Source organism: Eubalaena glacialis, chromosome 2 (assembly GCF_028564815.1).
Source record: "Eubalaena glacialis isolate mEubGla1 chromosome 2, mEubGla1.1.hap2.+ XY, whole genome shotgun sequence".
NCBI classification, from domain to species: Eukaryota; Metazoa; Chordata; class Mammalia; order Artiodactyla; family Balaenidae; genus Eubalaena; species Eubalaena glacialis.
In genome coordinates, this window is record NC_083717.1 from 16457154 (window position 1) to 16481148 (window position 23995).

Below are 23995 nucleotides of genomic sequence, written 5' to 3' on the forward strand. Positions count from 1 at the left end.
GAGACCTCTGGGACAACATTAAGCACACTAACATTCTAATTATAGGTGTCCCAGAAGAAGAAGGAAAAAAGACAGGGCCTGAGAAAATATTTGAAGAGATTATACTCGAAAACGTCCCCAACATTGGAAAGGAAATAGTCAATCAAGTCCAGGAAGAGCAGAGAGCCTCATACAGGATATACCCAAGGAGAAAGACGCCGAGACACATATTAATCAAACTATCAAAAACTAAACACAAAGAAGAAATATTAAAAGCAGCAAGGGAAAAGCAACAAATAACATACAATGGCATCCCCATAAGGTTAACAGCTGATCTTTCAACAGAAATCTGCAAGGCAGAAGGGAGTGGCAGGACATATTTAAAGTGATGAAACGGAAAAACCTACAACCAAGGTTACTCTACCCAGCAAGGACCTCATTCAGATTTTTTTTTTTTTAATTTTATTTATTTATTTATGGCTGTGTTGGGTCTTTGTTTCTGTGTGAGGGCTTTCTCTAGTTGTGGCAAGTGGGGGCCACTCCTCATCGCAGTGTGCGGGCCTCTCACTATCGCGGCCTCTCTTGTTGCGGAGCACAGGCTCCAGACGCTCAGGCTCAGTAATTGTGGCTCACGGGCCCAGTTGCTCCGCGGCATGTGGGATCTTCCCAGACCAGGGCTCGAACCCGTGTCCCCTGCATTGGCAGTCAGACTCTCAACCACTGCGCCACCAGGGAAGCCCCCCTCATTCAGATTTGATGGAGAAATCAAAAGCTTTACAGACAAGCAAAAGCTAAGAGAATTCAGCACCACCAAACCAGCTTTGTATCAAATGCTAAAGTAACTTCTCTAGGCAGGAAACACAAGAGGAGGAAAAGAACTACAAAAACAAACCCAAAACAATTAAGAAAATAGTAATAAGTACATATTGATAATTACCTTAAATGTAAATGGATTAAATGCTCCAACCAAAAACAGACTGGCTGAATGGGTACAAAAACAAGACCCATCTATATGCTGTCTACAAGAGACCCACCTCAGACCTACGGACACATACAAACTGAAAGTGAGGGGACGGAAAAAGATATTCCATGCAAATGGAAATCAAAACAAAGCTGGAGTAGCAACTCTCATATCAGACAAAATAGACTTTAAAATAAAGACTGTTACAAGAGACAAGGAAGGACACTACATAATGATCAAGGGATCAATCCAAGAAGAAGATATAACAAATATCTATGCACCCAACATAGGAGCACCTCAATACATAAGCCAAATGCTAACAGCCATAAAAGGGGAAAACAACAGTAACACAATCATAGTAGGGGACTTCAACACTTCACTTTCACCAGTGGACAGATCATCCAAAATGAAAATAAATAAGGAAACACAAGCTGTAAATGACACATTAGACAAGATGGACTTAATTGATATTTATAGGACATTCCATCCAAAAACAACAGAATACACTTTCGTCTCAAGTGCACATGGAATATTCTCCAGGATAGATCACATCTTGGGTCACAAATCAAGCCTTGGTAAATTTAAGAAAACTGAAATCGTATCAAGCTTCTTTTCTGACCACAACTCTGTGAGACTGGAAATCAATTACAGGAAAAAGCTGTAAAAAACACAAACACATGGAGGCTGAACAATACACTACTAACAGCCAAGAGATCACTGAAGAAATCAAAGAGGAAATCAAAAAATACCTAGAAACAAATGACAATGAAAACATGACGAACAAAAACCTATGGGATACAGCAAAAGCAGTTCTAAGAGGGAAGTTTATAGCAATACAGTCCTACCTGAAGAAACAATAAAAATCTCAAACAACTGACTTAACCTTACACCTAAAGCAATTAGAGAAAGAAGAACAAAAAAACCCAAAGTCAGCAGAAGGAAAGAAATCATAAAGATAAGATCAGAAATAAATGAAAAAGAAATGAAGGAAACAGCAAAGATCAATAAAACTAAAAGGTAGTTCTTTAAGATAAACAAAATTGATAAACCATTAGCCACACTCATCAAGAAAAAAAAGAAGACTCAAATCAAAAGAATTAGAAATGAAAAAGGAGAAGTAACAACTGACACCACAGAAACACAAAGGATCATGAGACTACTACAAGCAACTATATGCCAATAAAATGGACAACCTGGAAGAAATGGACAAATTCCTAGAAAATCACAACTTTCTGAGACTGAACCAGGAAGAAATAGAAAATATAAACAGACCAATCACAAGCACTGAAATTGAAACTGTGATTAAAAATCTTCCAACAAACAAAACCCAGGACTGCAGGCGAATTCTATCAAACATTTAGAGAAGAGCTAACACCTATCCTTCTCAAACTCTTCCAAAATAAACTCTCCCAAACTGATTCTATGAGGCCACCATCACCCCGATACCAAAACCAGACAAAGATGTCACAAAAAAAGAAAACTACAGGCAAATATCACTGATGAACACAGATGCAAAAATCTTCAACAAAATACTAGCAAACAGAATCCAACAGCATATTAAAAGGATTATACACCATGATCAAGTGGTGTTTAACCCAGGAAAGCAAGGATACTTCAGTATATGCAAATCTATAAATGTGATACACTATATTAACAAATTGAAGGTGAAAAACTATATGATAATCAATAGATGCAGAAGACGCTTTTGACAAAATTCAACACCAATTTATGATAAAAACTGTCCAGAAAGTGGGCATAGAGAGAACCTACCTCAACATAATAAAAGCTATATATGACAAACCCACAGCTAACGTCATTCTCAATGGTGAAAAACTGAAAGCATTTCCTCTAAGATCAGGAACAAGACAAGGGTGCCCACTCTCACCACTATCATTCAACATAGTTTTGGAAGTCTTAGCCACGGCAATCAGAGAAGAAAAAGAAATAAAAGGAATCCAAACTGGAAAAGAGGAAGGAAAACTGTCACTGAGAGTGATACTATATATAGAAAATCATAAAGATGCCACCAGAAAACTAAGAGAGCTAATCAATGAACTTGATAAAGTAGCAGGATACAAAATTAATGCACAGAAATCTCTTGCATTCCTATACACTAACAATGAAAAATCAGAAAGATAAATTAAGGAAACACTCCCATTTACCACTGCAACAAAAAGAATAAAATACCTGGGAATAAACCTACCTAAGGAGGCAAAAGGCCTGTATGCAGAAAACTATAAGACACTGACGAAAGAAATCAAAGACGATACAAACAGATGGAGAGATATACCATGTTCTTGGATTGGAAGAATCAACATTGAGAAAATGACTCTACTACCCAAAGCTATCTACAAATTCAATGCAATCCCTATCAAATTACCAAGGGAATTTTTCACAGAACTAGAACAAAAAGTTTTACAATTTGTATGGAAACACAAAAGACCCCGAATAGCCAAAGCAATCTGAGAAAAACGGAACTGGAGGAATCAGGCTCCCTAACTTCAGGCTATACTACAAAGCTACAGTAATCAAGACAGTATGGTACTGGCACAAAAACAGAAATATAGATCAATGGAACAGGATAGAAAGCCCAGAGGTAAACCCATGCACATATGGTCAACTTATCTTTGACAAAGGAGGCAAGAATATACAATGGAGAAAAGACAGCATATTCAATAAGTGGTGCTGGGAAAAGTGGACAGCTACATGTAAAAGAATGAAATTAGAACACTTCCTAACACTATACTCAAAAATAAACTCAAAATGGATTAAAGATCTAAATAAATGTAAGGTCAGACACTATAAAACTCTTGGAGGAAAACATACGAAGAACACTCTTTGACAAACATCACAGCAAGATCCTTTTTGACCCACCTCCTAGAGTAATGGAAATAAAAACAAAAATAAACAAATGGGACCTAATGAAACTTAAAAGCTTTTGCACAGCAAAGGAAACCATAAACAAGACGAAAAGACAACCCTCAGAATGGGAGACAATATTTGCAAATGAAGCAACTGACTGACAAAGGATTAGTCTCCAAAATATACAAGCAGCTCATGCAGCTCAATATCAAAAAAACAAACAAACCAATCCAAAACTGGGTGGAACAACTAAACAGACATTTCTCCAAAGAAGACATACAGATCGCCAACAAACACATGAAAAGATGCTCAACATCACTGATCATTAGAGAAATGCAAATCAAAACTACAATGAGGTATCACCTCACACCAGTTAGAATGGTCATCATCAAAAAATCTAGGAACAATAAATGCTAGAGAGGGTGTGGAGAAAAGGGAACCCTGTTACACAGTTGGTGGGAATGTAAATTGATACAACCACTATGGAGAACAGTATGGAGGCTCCTTAAAAAACTAACAATAGAACTACCATATGACCCAGCAATCCCACTACTGGGCATATACCCTGAGAAAACCATAATTCAAAAAGATACATGTACCACAATGTTCATTGCAGCACTATTTACAATAGCCAGGACATGGAAGCAACCTAAATGTCCATCGACAGATGAATGGATAAAGATGTGGCACATATATACAATGGAATATTACTCAGCCATAAAAGGAATGAAATTGAGTTATTTGTAATGAGGTGGATGGACCTAGAGTCTGTCATACAGAGTGAAGTAAGCCACAAAGAGCAAAACAAATACCACATGCTAACGCATATATATGGAATCTAAAAAAACGGTACTGATGAACATAGTGGCAGGGCAGGAATAAAGACACAGATGTAAAGAACGGACTTGAGGACTCAGGGGGGAAGGGGAAGCTGGGACCAAGTGAGAGAGTAGCATTGACATATATATACTACCAAATGTAAAGTGGATGGCTACTGGGAAGCTGCTGCATAGCACAAGGAGATCAGCTCACTGCTTTGTGATGACCTAGAGGGGTGGGAGGGAGGCTCAAGAGGGAGGGGATATGGCGATACATGTATACACATAGCTGATTCACTCTGATGTACCGCAGAAACTAACACAACATTGTAAAACAATTATACTCCAATAAAGATGAAGAAAATAAAATCATGCTGCATTTGTATTGTGGTAGACTGTATTAATTATGTCAATTTTTCACATCTCCCAGTACTTACATCTTTATTTGTATGTTCCCACACTAATTCTGCGCTTAGCCTTGTGATGCGCTTTGGGACAGTAGCAAATGTGATGCAAACAGAAGCCTGACAAACTCTTGTACGCTTCTTCAACTCTGATTCCTGCCTCCACAATTATAACATGCATGAGCTAGCCTCTTGAGATGTGTGAGACACATGGAGAAAAGCCATGTCTTTCTATCTGACTTATTTCACTGAGCATAATACCCTCAAGTGCTTAGCAATGGATGAATGGATAAAGAAGATGGTATAGTATATATATAGTGGGCGAGCTTTCCTTATGGAAATTTAAAATATAAGAGCAGGAATTTAACATGCAGGAAGACAAAAAATAGCCCAAATGGTCGGCTATTAAAATCAACCAAGATCTCTAAAACAAAGGAACCTCAGTTGGGGGAGGCCACCTGGCTCTCTGCCTAGTCATGAACTGGATGCCTCAGCAATCATAGCTTAAGCCAGGCACCTGCTTTATAAAAGCAAAAAAAAACAAAAACAAAACACCCCCCAAAAACTGTCAGGGCTTACACTACAATACAATCTTTATTTAAATTTTCTTCTCAGTGAGTATATTTTCACATATTACTGACAGAATTTTAAGAGCATCTTTAAAATAAAACATAGCTATAGCAAACTTGCACAAGGAGGTATTTTCTCTTCTTAGCCCATTTGTTAAAAGAACATTACGCTACAGCTGATAAATATTTTAGTGAGTTTCATCTGACTTGCAGAACACTTCGAAAATCTAGGAACTTGAAAGAGCCTCTTCAAGGAAGGCATAGTTAAATGGGTGGACAACAGACCTAAGGGTAGATCCCTGGTTGACAGAGTTGTTGATACTATTTAATGGTGGCCCTAATTGTGGTAGATGAGAAACAAGACAGAGCAACACTCAGAATCCTATTGAACTACCTGGGAAATCCTACCTTGTCACCATACTGGATATAAACACCATTTCCTTGAGCCCAGAATTGTCTCCAATATTTGGAGATGTGTCATTCTAGGGCAACTAATTCTTAAACATCTCTATTAAAGAAGTTTCCATTAAGAAACTTGTTACAGTCTGAAAGTCTGTGTCCCTCCAAAATTTATATGTTGAAATCTTAATGCCCAATGTGATGATATTAGGAGGTGGGGCCACTGGGAGGTGTTTAGGTCGTAAGGGTGGAGCCCTCATGAAGGAATTCATGCTCATATACAACACACTCCAAAGAGCTAGTTCATGGGGTCCACTACTTGCAGATACAAGAAGTCTGCATGCAACCTGCATGGGCCCTCACCCAACCATGCTGGCACCCTGATCTCAGACTTCCAGACACCAGAAGTATGAAAAATACATATCTGATGTCTAGAAGCTATGCAGTCTGTGGTATTTTGTTAGAGCAGTGTGAAAGGACAAAGACAAATGTCACAGCTTTTCAGTTAAGGAATCCAGTTTTTTCATCCCAATTTGCTCATTTTCTCAGTCTTTTTTTGAACTTCTATTTTTATCGGTGCAAAAGCGTGAAATGTTATGCTCTCGCAAGATAACTGTGGAGATTAAATACAATACGTAGGGGAGGAAAAAGTGTTCCTCAACCCTCTTAGAGTCCCTGGCTGGGTCTGAAAATTAAATTGGCAAAGAGAGATTAACAGGAGAAAAGTATACAAATTCATTTAATGTAAGACCTACATGACATGGGAGCCTTCCTAAGAAAATTAAGACCCAAAGAAACAGAGCTGTGTATTTTTATGCCATGTTTGATGAAGAGTGGACAGTTATGGAGAAATACAATAGGTAGGAGAGTATGAGGTAAAATGGGTAAACTGAGAGAAACTTATCAAGGACAGTTTGTTCTGATTATTCTTGGTGCCCCTTTGTTTTCAGAGATAAGGATGCTCCTTTTCCTCTGGCTGTAAAGAGGGCACCTTTCACATGAGTGTTTTATGACCTGTTTCAGGGTCATAAAGGGAAGGGTCGGAGAGAAGGTCTGATTCTGCCATTTTCTCAAATTCCTTCAGCTTAAAATATTCAATATGCCAAGGTGCCATATTTTGCAGTAACATGTCCTGACCCCCATTCGGATACCTTTCCCCACTGTATAAATAAATGGAATTATATCATTTAAACACCATTGGAATCCACCAATGAGGCACACAAGCAGACCATCACCCATGTGATAAGGTTTCAAGAAAAGCAGAGATTATGTTTCTGTTCCTCAATACCATCCCTTTTCAGTTATTCTGGATTATTGAAATTTTGCATTACAGAATCATTTAATTGGATTAAAGAATGTTCCTTTAAAAATCTAAAATCCCCAAGGGATGGGGAAGTGAAACCATAATGTGAGAATAGTGAATCAGTACTAGCTATATAATGATGACTACAGTAAACAACTTACTTTTGCCAATTTGCAGAAATCAAATTAGGATGCTCAAAACGTAATGCCTATTACAAAGCCTGGCTGACAGAGAGCAATAAACATCCTGTTGGTCATTCTGACAAGTGTAGTCATATTATAGTAGATTCCTAAAGCGTTTATAATGAGTCTGAAAAAAGTAGCTTAACAGAGGTATAATATATATACTTAAAACACGACCACCAGATAGAGCTGTTAGATAAACTTGTATTGAGGTGCTGCCATCTCCCAAGTACTATAGTAGGCCCTACAAATCCAAAGTCAAATAAAATAAAAGTAACTTTCTCCCCAAAATTCACTCTCTGGGTCCAAAAAAAGTTTAAAAAGAAATAATGTCATTAAACAATATATTAAATGCAAGAGCATACCTAACTGTGTGTCCAGGGTGCTATGAAATTAGCCAACACAACAAAGCCAGATCTCTACACCAGTGCTATCTACTATGGTAGCCACACAGGTGGCTTGGTGAGACTAAAGGGCTGATTTTTTATTTTATTTTTATTAATTTTAAATAGCCACGAGGCTGGAAGCTACCATAAGGAAGAGTACAAATTTAAACATGTCCATCTCTACAGAAATTTCTATTGAACAATAGTGCTGTAGACTAGGGATTAGAAAATTTTATCTGTAAAAAGGCCAGATAATAAATATTTTAGGCCTTGTGAGTCATATGGTCTCCATCACAACTATTCAACTCTGCCACTAGAGTTCAAAAGCCATAGACGATACATAAACAAATAAGTGTGGTTACACTATTTGTACAATACAACTTTGTTTATGGACAATGAAATTTGATTTGCATATAATTTACATGCCACAATATTATTCTCCTTTGGATTTTTCCCAACCATTCCAAAATGTAAAAAACATTCCTAGCATCAGACCATACAAAAAACAAAGAGTATGCCTCACTCGTCCTGCAGACCATCCAATTCCTACTCTAGATGTTCAAGAATGCATCCAAGAGGAGTTTTATTTCGTTGAAACCTAAAGAAGTAGAACTCATCAGGATAATAATATTCTGGAGGAAAAAAAGGAAGCAAGGACAGAGGGAAAGGAGAAGGGAAAAAACAGGAAGAGAAGGAGGAAGAAGAAACATAACAAGATATGAGGATGAAGTATAACACATTCAGAGAACTACAAATAGAACTGCTGTATAAGATATGAATTTGAGTGGATGGAGATAGATGCGGAAAGCAGGAACAGGAACTGGTAAGTCATTGCCATGTCCCCTCTTGTTGATCTTTGAGTTCAGCTAAACCATCAAGCCCACAGGACTGTAATCATCTATGCTTGGCATAAGATTAACTTAGAAGGACACGGACATGCCAGCAGGGCAGTATCAGGCATATTTCCTCAGAAGAAGCCCTCATGGCCTTACAGAGTTTAGTGTTCTTTGGCCCCATCCCAACCAATACCCTGGTGCCAAAGAGTGAGGTCTTATTGGTGAGTGTAGGAGTCACAACAGTTTAGCAGCCCCATGACCCACACAGAAGCCAGTATCTCTTGTAACAGTTCTATAGACAAAGCTTCCAGGGAGCCAGAGACATGTCCAGTTACAAGCACCACCACACTTGAGGAGCCCAAAGCTATGGTTTTCCACTCAAAACTCTCCTGGACGAGATGCAGTATCCCAGTGACAGGCGACTTTACCATTAGAAATATTGCCTCGTAATACAGCTGACATTCTACCTTTACCAAGTTTTCAGGGGGAAGGAAGCACTTAATTCATGATAAATTTCTCATGTAGAAGAGAAAAGAGTTTTGTTAACACTTTACTCACAACCATGCTAAGGAACCTGGTCTTCATCTTACAGGCAACAACAACAACAAATAACAAAAGCAAGCTTGCATTTTAGGAAGAACATTCTGGTAGCAATGTGGAGTAGGGACAGAAGAGGAAGGGGAGGCTTGGATTTTGAGAAATCAATAAAGAAGTTGTTGCAATAATCCACAGGGTCATAAACTAAGGCAGAAATAATAGAGAGAAAATTGAAAGTACTTGAGGACTAATTCAATATGGCAGGTAAAAGAGAGGCATATGTCAAAGATAACCCACACATTTCTGGCTCACAGGACTAAGAATTTAGTGACTTCAGTCACTGAAATAGAAAATATGGATAAAAGAATGCTGCCAAAAGTTGTATTAAGCGTACAAAAGAAAATAATAGCAATTCAGCACCATTTGTAAAGGAAAAACACAAAGCATTCTTGATTTATGTATCTTGTGTGATATCTTGACCCAGAAAGAATGCTTAATTTTCAGCTTAGAGTTACCTAAATATAGAGAGTAGTGCTACAAAATGCACCCACCTAAACAGAATATTTTACATTAGAAGTAAGGAAAGATGGTAGTTTTCTATTCAACTGCTCACCTACAGAATAGATTTCCATAAATCCAACTTGATGTACTAATTTAGAGCCCCCCCATTAACAAAATAAACAATGATGAATCTGATGCTAAAGCCAAGATCATTTCTAGTGCTTCATTCATGTGCACTCATGAAAACACATGTACTCACCCCATATCTTCAGGTTTTTCCTTTTGAATAACACATATGCTTTGCCCTTGAAAGTACCCTTATAATAAGGGATAAATCTTATCATTGTGCTAAACAGGCAATGGTACGGTGTGACTATAACAAATAGTATTATCCTTCTAGACCACAGTTACTTCATAGTCAAGTCAGATCAGCATTTTCCAACCATTTTTCCATCATGATATACCTATAACATGGTCATGTGTACAAGGAATACTGGAGTAAATGAAAGGCCTTTCCATGTCCAGTCTGGCAACTCAACAGTGCACTGGTTTGTGAGTTCTGCATTAGATTATACATGGAATTTTCACTTTCTAGTATCTCTCTACCTTCCATTTCATTTAAGACCCAAAGTCAACTGCATAATCTATTTGAAAAACATTTCTTCAAGGTCTGATGGGCCTGAGCTTTGAGAAATATCCTTGGACCATCACCAAATTCATACCTTTTGTTACTGCTCCATTTGTAATACATTTCTATGCCTTGACCATCAAAGAGGCAGGAAAGTAAGGCTGACTCAAAAAAGGAAGTCTTCTTTTAACTAATATTTCTTATGGATTAATTTATCCCTCATGAATTCTAGAAGGATATACAGAACAATTCTTTCCTTCAGCTAAGTCATACATTGTTATCCACACAGAGTCCATCTGGAATGGGTTCTCTATGCTTTTCAACTTGTCCCACTAGAACCTTGACAATCCAAGGAAGACTTCCATCCTGTTCCTCAGGGTCACCCAGAAACACAGCACCTTTGCCATGCACTTAACATTAGAATGGAAATAGAACACCATCCATAAATTCTCCTAAAGTTCTTCTGACAGCTAACATATTACAACATTTGGGTCTGCACAGATGTGTAGAGCTATCTTTCACTACAGGTTCATGCCACATTAAAATCCATAAATTACCCTATTCAGTTCAATCCATCTGCTTCGTACAAACCTAACAGGCCTTCACTTTCAACTGTAAATATTCCCAAATTTTCTTTCCTCCATTCTCTTTAAAAGGATGTTTCTATGTCCTATAAGCACTTGTTCACTCAGTTTCTTTTCCTCGTCAGTGAAGACATTTTGTCTCCAGCAAACTCTTTTTTTTATTTTTTTCTTTAGAAAGTTGCAACCATATCCAAAAGAATACAGAAAATGAGTGAAAGAGGGAGGAAGAAGATTGGAAGAACTCAGAAGAGAGATTAGTTTCAATATATAATATTAAAAAAAGTTTTAATCTGGGAGAAAATGGAGAATGAGACAAAGATCTACAGTGCAGGCCCCGACATGTGTTGTTCCTGGGGAGTTGTGGATGGGGGCGGGGGGGGGGGCATTCCGTACAACACAGGCACTTCACACAAACCTCAAGGCTTCCTGAGGTTTTTTTTTTTTTTTTTTTAACATCTTTATTGGAGTATAATTGCTTTACAGTGGTGTGTTAGTTTCTGCTTTATAACAAAGTGAATCAGTTATACATATACATATGTCCCCATATCTCTTCCCTCTTGCGTCTCCCTCCCTCCCACCCTCCCTATTCCACCCCTCTAGGTAGTCACAAAGCACTGAGCTGATCTCCCTGTGCTATGTAGCTGCTTCCCACTATCTATTTTACATTTGGTAGTGTATATATGTCCATGCCACTCTCTCACTTTGTCCCAGCTTACCCTTCCCCCTCCCCGTATCCTCAAGTCCATTCTCTAGTAGGTCTGCATCTTTATTCCCGTCTTTAACCCTCTTCCCCTTTGTGACAACCACTCATACCTTGCAGCAGAGCCTGTCTGCCCAGGTTAACTCTCACTGCTGAGTAGCAAACATTCAGGAGCTGTTTCTCTCTGCTCCTGTTGATGCAAACAAAGGGCTTTGTCACTGCAGGTGGGAGTCTGTGGACCACCAGGGAATGAAGAGGCACTGTAAGAACACTTCTGCACAATTCTGCCCAAACAGGTAAACTAGAGGGCTAATTTAAGACTTAAAACCTCACGAAATCCCCTTTCTCTAATGGAAATAGGTTGAGCTATTACTATTAACCATGTTTCCAGCTTCTGCAAACTTGATGTTTTACCATCTGTCCTACATGCATATGCTGGACATGCCTCGTTCTGGACAACAGGACAATGTGCTCGATTCACTTCCACTTGGCCCCCTGCCTCCTTCCGCATCCACTCTCCTTGCAAGGAGTCCTACTCTCAGAGGGTGCACTTTTCAAATACAAACCAACCCATCCAGGGTCCACACGCCCAACCAACTTCCTTTTTGGGCTCTCACATTCCAGGCCAGCATACACCTGCCTAAATCACCCCGAAGCCAGGTATCCAACAACTAGGGACAGCCCCTGTGCCCATTTGCCAATCCTAAACCTGCTTGCTCTGCCTCACCCATTCCCTCCCATGGAAGCCACAGTAAAGGTTCGTGCGCACAGTTCCCCACCCCCACCAGCCCTCCGCCTCATGACCAACCCCGATGCTTCCCCAGGTGGCCCCTCAGGGCATGGCATGCCCTCTCCCCTTAGGAACTGTGAGTAATAAACTATCTTTTTAATGAACATTGTGTGCCGATATGTTAGCCTTACTATACCTCAAGTTTTCTATTAATCCAGAGCATTTTAAAACAGCTGCTCATAAAAAGGAATGAAATTGAGTTATTTGTAATGAGGTGGATGGACCTAGAGTCTGTTACACAGATTGAAATAAGCCAGAAAGAGAAAAATACCACATGCTAACGCATATATATGGAATCTCACAAAATGGTACTGATGAACCTAGGGGCAGGGCAGGAATAAAGACACAGACATAGAGAACGGACTTGAGGACATGGGGGGGGGGGTAGGGGAAACTGGGACGAAGTGAGAGAGTAGCATTGACATATATACACTACCAAATGTAAAATGGATGGCTAGTGGGAAGCTGCTACATAGCACAGGGAGATCAGCTCGGTGTTTTGTGACGACCTAGAGGGGTGGGATAGGGAGGGTGGGACGGAGACGCAAGAGGGAGGGGATATGGGGGTATATGTATACATATAGCTGATTCACTTTGTTGTACAGCAGAAACTAACACAACATTGTAAACCAATTATACTCCAATTAAGATGAAAAAAAATCACAAAAAAGAACAGCCGCTAACTCTCACTATAAGGTAGCATGGAGGAGTGATCACAGTGACTAGGTGGGGAATGCATAAACCAGACACTAAAGCTAAGACATCACTCCCCAGTAACTGTCATTTGGAAGAGAAGACCAGCAGCAAGCAACCCATCTCCCAAGCGGCCCCACGCTTTGAAGCATCACCTCTTCCTTCAGAAGGACAGAGTAGGGTATCAAGAGTCTAACCCCTCAAGTCTTACAATCCCAGACTGGCTCCGTTGCTGCCCTAACATATCTGACCATCAGTTTCCTTGACTGTAAAATATGAATAAGATAATGCTTGCAAACTCATGGTGTGTGTGAGAATTAAAGAAGTAACAGCTGTGAAGTTCCTGTTACATTGCTTCATACACAGTAGGTACTCATTAACAGTAAATGTTATTACCGGTATTATTAACATCACTGTGATTATTTTTAAATTTTTGTTTCATGTCTCATTTGCTGCTGAAATGGTAGTTAAGATCCAACAAGGCCCCACCTTTCTGAATTACTTCAAAATTTTAAAAAATAAATGAGTCTTTCATCAATGAAAAAACACAAGATTTGGCACTTCATCACTCAAATATTCTGACTTGTTTTCACAGTAACCAGCCAGCCTGTCATGTTATAGTCAATAAAACTTGTAAATTGTTCACTCCAAAAGGGAGAGAAATCATAATGATTGTGACAAGGCAAGGCACCATCAAGCATTCAGTAATAAAGAGGGGTGAACCTAACTATGAAATGTTTTAATAAAACATTTAAACATCAATAAATCTCAAAAATATGACAGAATATAGAAACTAGTTATGCATAGTGCTGATGTTATGTCTGATGGTTTCCATGCTGTGCAGATTAATTTTGTGTGTCAACCTGAATGGACCATGGGGCACCCAAATATTTGGTAAAATATTACTCTGGGTGTTTCTATGCAGATGTTTGGGGATAAGATTAACATTTAAATTGGTAAACTAAGTGCAGCAGACTGCCCTCCCTAATGTGGGTAGGCCTCATCCAATCAACTGAAGGCCTGAACAAAAACAGAGTAATAGGCCTGCCTGTATCTTATGCTGAATAATAGAGAATTCCACCTACCTGACTGCTTTCAGAATGGGACATCAGCATCTTCCTACCTTTGGACTCAAACTGAAACATCAGGTCTCCTGGATCTCTGCCTTGCTGATTCACCCTGTACACCTTGGGACTTATCAGCCTCCATAATTGTTTGAGTCAATTCCTTAAAAAAAAAAAAAAATCCTATTGGTTCTGCTTCTGTGGAAAACCCTAAGTAATATACATGCTCAAGAGCATGAAATAACAATGAGAAGAAATAATTACAGAACGTTTACTATACAGCAAGCACTGTCCTAGGCCCTTTATAAAAATTTTCTCATCCCTTACAAACAATCCTATGAAGCAGATACTATTGATATTTACAGCAAACAAAGGCATAGAGAGGTAGAATAACTTGGAAGAGCTCATACAACCAGAACTTGAATCTATGCACAATAGCTCCAGAATTTGTGCTTCTAACCACGATGGTACCCTGCCTTTTATATTAAGAAACAAAATACTTGGGATGAAGCAGACCATCATTGGAAACCCAGTATCACCGTGGATGATTCAATGTGATGTCAGGCCCATATTCCTGCCTTTTAAAAAATAACTCAAAGGATTTCATAAAAATTGAATATTCAATTCACAATATCAATGCCTACCGTATTTTCCTAACAGAGGGTCAGTACTCAGTTGTTACTTTTCCCATCATGAATGAAATCATTTTGATTCTATTTTCATTAACATAGACTATAATGACCTGTGAGTATTTCTTCTCATCAGAAAGCAGTACACTACTATGTGCTTTCATTCTTTCCTTCTTTGATGATGTATTTCCCCATACACTTTCAAAATTAGCAGTAAACATAAAAGTGACCCAATTTTAATACCCACATTTCTATCAAGTTATACTATGCTTTCCATGTTGTAAAACAAATTTTCATAATTTCATTATCATAAAAAGAAAAAGAACTTGCTTTCTGACATTAAAATAATATACCTTCTCTAAGAGCTCTAATTCCAGCTTCATAAATGTGACAGGTTATTTTTTTATTCTGTTCATACTTTATGTGGGGAATTTACTTGCTAGTCAAACTATATATAAATTGCATTGTTCATTATTGCTTACAAGACAGAAACCACAAGTGCTCATAATTTTTGTAACATGTGAATTGGTATCAGTGGCACTAATGTTTTGTATACTTTGCATTTCTTTACAGAAAGCTGACTGCATTAATGTCATTAGTACAGTTTCATCTAGAGAACAGTCAAGGTCATTACATAGGCTCACTTGTCTGCAGCCAAGGAAATGCTTATGTTTTTTCTCACCTTTTTATTCTTACTTGGCTTCAGTTTGAATCTGGATATATAAGCAAATATAATTTTTTAACAGATTTATATATATTGCCATTCAATAAACTATATGTTTTACTATATAATTTGATATGTTTGGACATATGTGTACACCCATGAAACAATCACCACAATAAAGTGATATATCCATCACCTCCAAAAGTTTCCCTCTGCCCCTCTGTAAATATATCCCCCATTTCAGCAGTCCTCCTATCCCCAAATGTGGTGGACAGACTCTGAGGTGGCCTCCTGTTGTTCATGCCCTTGCATAATCTCCTCCCCTTGAGTATGGGCTAGCCCTGTGACTTGTTTCTAACGAACAGAATACGGCCAAGGTGATAGGATGTACATGATTGTGCACATAGATTGTAATGTCCACCTAATCTCTCCCTTGCTAGCCTTGAGGAAGCAACCTGCCAATTTGTGAGCTGCCATATGGAGAGGGCCATGAGGCGAGGAACTGAGGGCAGCTTCCAGTCCAAAACCAGAGAGAAAGTGATGTCTTCAGCTCAGCAGCCTGCAAGGAACTGAATGAACCAACAACTACATGAACTTGGAACCTGATCCTTCCCCAGTCCGGCCTCAAATGAGAGCCCATTCCTGGCCAACACCTCAATTGCAGCCCTGTAGAGGACCCAGTTAAGCTGTGTCCAGACTTTTAACCCACAGAAAGCATGAGATAATAAATGGATGTTGTCTTAAGCTGCTAAATTTTGATGATATTGTTATATAGTAAGAGATAATGATATACCAGGCAACCACTGACCTGCTTTCCATCACCATGGATTAATTTGAATTTTCTAGAATTTTCTATAAAAGGAAACACAGAGTACGAACTCTTTTTGTCTAGCTTCTTTTACTCAATGTACTTGAAGTTTATCCATGCTGTTTGATGTATCAATAGGTCACCCCATTTTACTACTGAATAGTATTCTATCACATAGACACACCACAGTAGATATCTGGGTTCTTTCTACTTTTGAGTAATTACAAATAAAGGTGCCATGAATGTTTATGCGCAAGTCTCTGTATGGGTATACATTTCAATTCTTCTTGGGTGAATACCCAGGAGCGGAATGGATAGGATCATACGGTAGGTCTATTTCATATTCCTACCAGCAGTGTATGAGAATTCCAGTTCTTCTCCCTCCTCACCAGCATTTGATATGCTCAACCTTTTTAAAAGGTGTGTTTAAATTGTATCCATTGTAGTTTTCGTTTGCATTTCCTTAAAGATAAATGATGTTGAACATCTTTTCAAGTGCATATTTTCTATCTGTATGTCTTTTGTTTAAATTGCTAGCCCATTTGTAAAATTAGGTTGTTTGCGCTATTATTGAGTTTTGATACTTCTTTAATATATTCTGGATACAGGTCCTTTTATCAGACATGTTATTTTAAAATATTTTCTCTCAGTAAGTCTTTTCATTCTCTTAATCTTTTGAAAAGTAAACATTTTAAGTTTTGGTGTCTAATGTATCAATTTGTCATTTTATGGGATCATGCTTCAAACTAGTCTTCAAGTTGGTCACAGTTCCAAGAATTTTAACTAACCAGTGTATCTTTCTACTTTTAAAAATCATGATACTATTCAAGTTCTACTTCTACATTGAGACCTAATCCCATCAGTCTTCAGCAATAATGACTTATTTCAAATCTATGAAGCTTATTTGGCTGCGTCTTCTATTTACAGATCACTTGTGCAATCAAATACAGTGATCATCTTATCAACTCTTCCAAGAAAGTAGTGACAATATCTGTTTCTAGTCTCTACTGTATCATAAGTTCCTAAGGTAATATCTGGCAAATAAGTGATCAACATTTGCCTTTGAAAATATAATCTGATTTTGTATTTCTAATACTTAGTGCTAGGTGGGGATCAAATAATGTCAGTTGATGACTATGATTAGAAGAGAAAAATTAGAGAAAGTAGGGAGAGATCTAGCAAAAGAAAACAATAGGATTGGTGGAGAAATGCAGTGAGTGCTTTTTTTCCTGCCAACTTAATGTTCATTTTTTTCCTTTTACTTAATGACCATTGCAATCATTTGATATTGAATTAAGCCCTGTTTTATACCAGAAAATACTAGATGATTTGTCCTTATTGTTGAGCAAAATATTTAAACTCTCATGATCTCGCTTTTACATGGAATCTAAAAAACAAAACAGAAAAACAAAACAAAATGAAAACAAACTCGTAGATAAGGAGAACAAACTGGTGGGTTGCCAGAGGGGAGGGCAGGTGGTGGTGGAGGTAAAATATGTAGAAGGGATTAAGAGGTATAAACCTCCAGGTATAAAATAAGCCACGGAATGTAGTATACAGTGTAAGGAATATGGTCAGTAATATATTAAGAACTTGGTGTGGGGACAGATGGTTATTAGACTTATGGTGGTGATCATTTCAAAATGTATGTAAATGTCAAATCACTGTGTAGCTCACCTGAAACTAACAAAATTGTACATCAACTATATTTCAATTAACTGATATATTATATCAGTTAATATATATATATTATATAAATATAATATATATATTTCAATAACTGATCTCAAAACTGCAGCTTGTGCTTCCTATCAGGTCAGATCAATGTACATCTATTGAGCACTGACTATATGACAGTTGTGTTTAGGTACTGGGGATAGAAGATGAATAGGAATGGTCACTGTCTTTGAGGAAATTTTATTTGCACTGTGGACTTAGAAACATAAGTAGAGGATTCCAATGCAATGTATTAAAGTACAATGAGTTATCAAGACGGTACAACTTCAAGGACTTAAAACCTACATAGTAGGCAAGTGGCTGTGTTGGAAAGATTTGTTCTCCAGGTTTTATCAGAAATATTTCCACATGACTTTGCTATTAAAAATCTGTCACCCTGCCAACATAAGCCCCAAAATCAAAATGTATGAACTACAAGAAAAGAGAATTTGAGAACAAAATCAAGGGGAAAAAATCAAACCAATTTTTTCTTTTATCATCATCCTCAGAGTCCTCTCTCTACTCAATATAAAAGGTCCGTACATTCTGTTGAATGGCTAATGATATTGGAATGAGGCAGAGGAAAAGCCTTCTGATTGTCCTAATGAGATGTTAGAAGTTCAATGTTATAAGTTTTAAAAAAGATATAGGAAAGCTGCGTGTGGGCTTTCTCCAGTTGTGGCGAGCGGGTGCTACTCTTCATTGCGGTGCACGGGCTTCTCATTGCAGTGGCTTCTTGTTGCGGAGTATGGGCTCGAGGCACGCGTGCTCAGTAGTTGTGGCACGCAGGCTCAGTAGTTGTGGCTCGCAGCCTCTAGAGTGCAGGCTCAGTAGTTGTGGCACACGGGCTTAGTTGCTCTGCAGCATGTGGGATCTTCTTGGACCAGGGCTTGAACCTGTGTCCCCTGCATTGGCAGGTGGATTCTTAACCACTGCACCACCAGGGAAGTCCTATTTTTTTTTTTTAATTCTACATTACAAGTTGTATTTAGATGTAGAACTAGAAGAGACACGATAAATGCAGATGAAGAGGAATATAGCACACCAAGCTTCTAAATGGTTCATGGTTTTGCAAAAAGAAAAATGAGGTATGGAGAAAAGTGTTTCACCTTTGTTACAAAAATTAAACTAAGGTCAAAGTACGCACTGTTCATTTTAAATTGCTTTCTTTAAAAATAAATTGATTACAGTTTAAAATCACAGAAAACTCAGATTTAATAACACTAAGCATCCATGGAATAATAAGTTCACTTAGCAGTTGCTGTGGTTCATTTCACTTATAAGTGAAATTTATATTTATTTAGTTCCTGTAGTGACAATGCAAACTCTCCTGCAGAGAAAAACCAGAAAGCTGCATAAAATGTTTTAAAGATCTATAATCAGCAACAAGTGGCTAATGAGGCATTAAAAAAAACCCTGCATGGCCAAGACCTGGATAAAGAGGAATATCCAAAGAGATGAAGCTAACATTTGAGGCTATTTCCCCCCTGGGGATATTTTCTAATTCCAAAAGAGGCAGAAAAGAGGAAGAGTAGCTGAGCAGGGCTTTACAAAGATTCATGAGGCTAGTGGACCAAAAATTGGAGTTCAAGATCAACTAAGAAGGGAATATCAACCTGAGTGCTTTTCCATGGTCCTTCCACCTGACTTGAGCTTGTATCATGCTAAGTGAATTCCAAGAATAAGCACCTTCATGGATAACATGCCAAGAGACTCAGATGGAAGCTGCAAGGCTTCTTGCGACTTAGCCTCAGTAACAATATGGCATTATTTTTGCCATAGTCTACTGGAAAAATTGAGTCAAAGTGTCAGTCTAGACTCAAAGGTAGGGGAATATACAATGCTGTGAATACTGGGGGACATGATTCACTGAGGAGGACATCTTTGGAGACTACTTACTATAGAAGAACTTTACGTCATAGGAGAGAACTTAATTGATCGACAACCCCAGCTGAGCTCCCAACCAGCATCAACTGCTGACCATGTGAGTGAACCATCGAAAACACCCAGCCCAGTTGAGCATTCCAATGATTCTAGCTCTAGTCATCATCTGACTAGAACCGTAAGAGAATCCAAGTGAGAATTCTCCAGGTAAGTCCAGTCTCCACAGAAACATGAGACTAATAATCAATTATTGGATTAGGGCATTAAGTTTTGTGATGGTTTTTTGTGCAAAATTAGATAGCTGAAACACCTTTCATTGTCTAGACATTAAGAATAAGGTAAAAGTGTATGCTGTAATATAATACCTAGGGTAAAAACTAAAATAGAGAAATGACTATATAACTAAAAATCCAACAAAGAGGGGAAGAAGGATAATAAAAATAACCAATCCAGACAAACTTTAGTTTATAGGTATTTCACAGCAGGTCAATGCTCCTGCAGCAACAACTAGTAAAAAATTAATTATTCAAAGCATGTTTTTAAAAGGTACTCAGAATCTGTGGAAGCAAGAGTTAGATGAAATAAAATTCTAAGGAGAAGTCTAAGAAATATCTAAGAGGAGAAATTCTCTCAGGGGAGCTAATAACATCCAATTACTTTTCCCATGGAACATGAAATAATTTCTGTTGTAGACTCAAGGTCTGATTTGTCCAAGTTTCAAGTTTGCCTAAGAACAGAGCCTCTAATGGGGAAAATGTAAAGTGAAAAGCTTTGAGTAATTAAAGAAATAGTGTGGCAAATTGAAAACTTGAGAGAACTAAAACAATAGTTCATATATTCAACAGGAGATTTTCTGAATTTTGAGGCTATAAAGGTATAAGAAGACATAGGTCAAAATCTAGAAGCAGACTGAAATTCTTAGTTTCTCAGTGCTTAGGCACACAAAAACTTGCTTCAAGCACACTGTCAAGTTTTTCTTTCAATATTTGTCAAATTTTGAAAATATGCAGGGTGTGAGCCTGGAGATTTGGCTCTGAAGCACAGAACTGGAACTACAACAATATTTCACACCTAAGAAAAATAAGACCATCCAGGCTCTAAACCAGAGGTCTGGGAGAACCATATCCTTGAACAAAGATGAGCCAGAGGTAGACTGTGTAACTTAAACTCAAAGTCAGCTTCAACCCAGTTCAATTTTGAACTGGATTGAGATAACAAGATTCTCACTCTTATCTGCACAACATAAGAAAGAATCCTCTCTAGTGGAAGTTTGTAACATCAGGAATCTCTAACATTATTTATATGCCCAACATATGTAAATGGTGAACATATAACTTAAAAATTACTAGAACAGCAAAGAAGAAAATGTTACTGAAATTGAAAAAGAAATGGTAAATAGAAATGGAAATACAGATAAACTATAGAGTTAGTAAAGACTTTAATACGTTAAAGAAAGAAAATACGGATCAAATAGATAAAAGAATGGAGAAATTTAATGGAAAATTAGAAACTACAAAACAGAATCAAATGGACAATCTAGAACTGAAAATTGCAAAACAGAATATATAAAATAAAGAACTCAATTGATAGGTTAAATAACAGACTGAACACAGAACATGAGAATAGTAAATTGTAAAGCAAGTCAATAAAAATAACTAGATGAAGAGAAAGAAATGGGGGGAAAAAATAAAAGAACAGAGTAGAACAGGCAAATGGTAAATGCTCAAAAAATCTATCATATGTATAATTGGTGTACGAAAATGAGAGGAAAGAATGGAGCAGGAAAAAAAATACTTGAACAGTTAATGCATGAGCTAACTCCAAAACTTAATATAAGACTTCAATCCACAGATTCAAGAAGCTCTGTAGATCCTAAGCACAATAAACCAAAGACAAATAAAACTTAAAAGTAAACAATGTGGGAAAATATACCTTCAAAGGAACAATAATGACAGAATACTTAACAGTGATGATAAAAATAAGAAGGACGTGGAAAGACAATTCCAGAGGCCTAAGACAAAATAACCCTCAACCTAGAATTCCATATCCATTGAAAATAATTCTTAAAAATAAAGGTTAACGAAGAAATGTGCAACCAATGACTGAGTTTTTCTTCCTTGCAGTTATGAAAAAAAGTAATAGTAATGAGGATTCTCTGGCAGAAGAAAAATTATTCCAGAAGAAAATGTATAAACCAAGAGAAAATGAAGATCACCAGTAAAAATAACTATAAATGAATACTGGATATATATGAACATATAAATAAATGTTAATACTATGCAAATAATATATATGAATGAATAAGGATGAACCCAGATAATTGACTATAATTGTGATATTTTGTGAAATTTTAATTATATGTAGAAAAATGCAAAAGAATAAAAGGTAGAAAGTTGGTAAAAAAAAAAAAAAAGTTAAAGATTCTAAGATTCTATCCATATTAGGGAAATGGTAAAATTAATACTTTTTATTAGTTAGTAATAAGGCAATGATGTATAGTAGCATTTCTATAGTAATCAGTAAAAGAATATTAAAAGAATGTATAATAATTTGTAGTATAGGGAAAAAAACAAAAATAATACAAAAAGAGAAGGAAGATAAAAGGAACATTAAAAATATGAATCAAATAGAAAATAAACAACTCCAAACCTAACTACCAATTAAAATAAATTTAAATCAACTAAACTTATCAAGGATAAGACTAATATTGTCAATCTGGAATTAAAATCAACAAAAATTGTATGTTGCTTACAAGAGATTGACTTTAAATATAAGGATCCATAAAGGCCAAAAAATAAAAGGATGGAAAAATGTATACCATGCAAACACCAGTCAAAAGAAATCTTAACTATTTTAAGAAATTATACAGGTATATATATATGAAATAAATTAACTATAGCTAGTCACAAAAATTTGGATGAATCACATCAGCATATTAGTCAACAACAACCACAGCCACATAATAAACATATGATTCCAATTATATAAATATACTAAAGCTGATAAAGGTGAAACTAAACCATAGTGTTAAAGGTCAAGATTGTGGTTATTTTTAGAAAGAAAATAGGGAGATTGAGAGAGGGCATTAAAGGGTCTTATGTGATGTTGGCAAGAATCAGTTTTTTACTTAGATGGTGGTTATACACTTAGTGGTAATTCCTTAAAGTGAGCATGTATAATTTGTTGGGTGTTTTGGGGATGAGTATGTCAATAGAGAAATGTCAAGTCATAAAAATAGATTTGTTTTTAAAAGATAACATTTTTATGGGAAAGAACTAATTAGTGCTAGGGTGCTAATTAGAAGCAAGAAAACATGAAAAAATAAATCTCATGGGAAAGATAAATATATAGTAAAGGTAGTGGATTAGTCATTTATACAGCTATTATAAAAGACAAACGTAGTATAAAAAAGCTACAGTTACAATAATTATTTAAGGGATACACAAGATTAAAAGATGTAAAATATGGCATCAGAAACATAAAAATGTGGAAGAAAGTAAAAACACTGAACTTTAGAATGCGGCCAAACTTAAGTTGCTATCCACTTAAAATAGACTGTTATAGATATAAGTTGTTATATGTAAGCCTCATGGATTAAAAGAATGTTGTTAAAATGTCCATATTACCCAAAGCAATCCACAGATTCAATGCAATCCCTATCAAATTTCCAATAGCATTTTTTCAAAGAAACAGAAGAAATAATCCTAAAATTTGTAATGGAAACACACACACACACACAAAAAAAATAGCCAAGGCAATCTTGAAAAAGAACCAAGCAGGAGGCATCATGCTCCTGATTTAAAACTACTGTACAAAGCTATAATAGTTAAAACAGTAGGGTATTTGTATACAAACATATAGATTAATGAAACAAAATAGAGATCATAGAAATAAACCCATGCATATATGATCAATTAACTTACTACAACAAAAGGAGTCAAGCATATACAATGGGGAAAGGATAGACTCTTCAATAAATGGTATTGGAAAAACTGGACAGCCACATGCAGAAGAATGAAATTGACCACTCTCTTACACCATACACAAACTAAAATTGATTAAAGACTTGAAACTATAAAAGACCTAGAAGAATTTTTC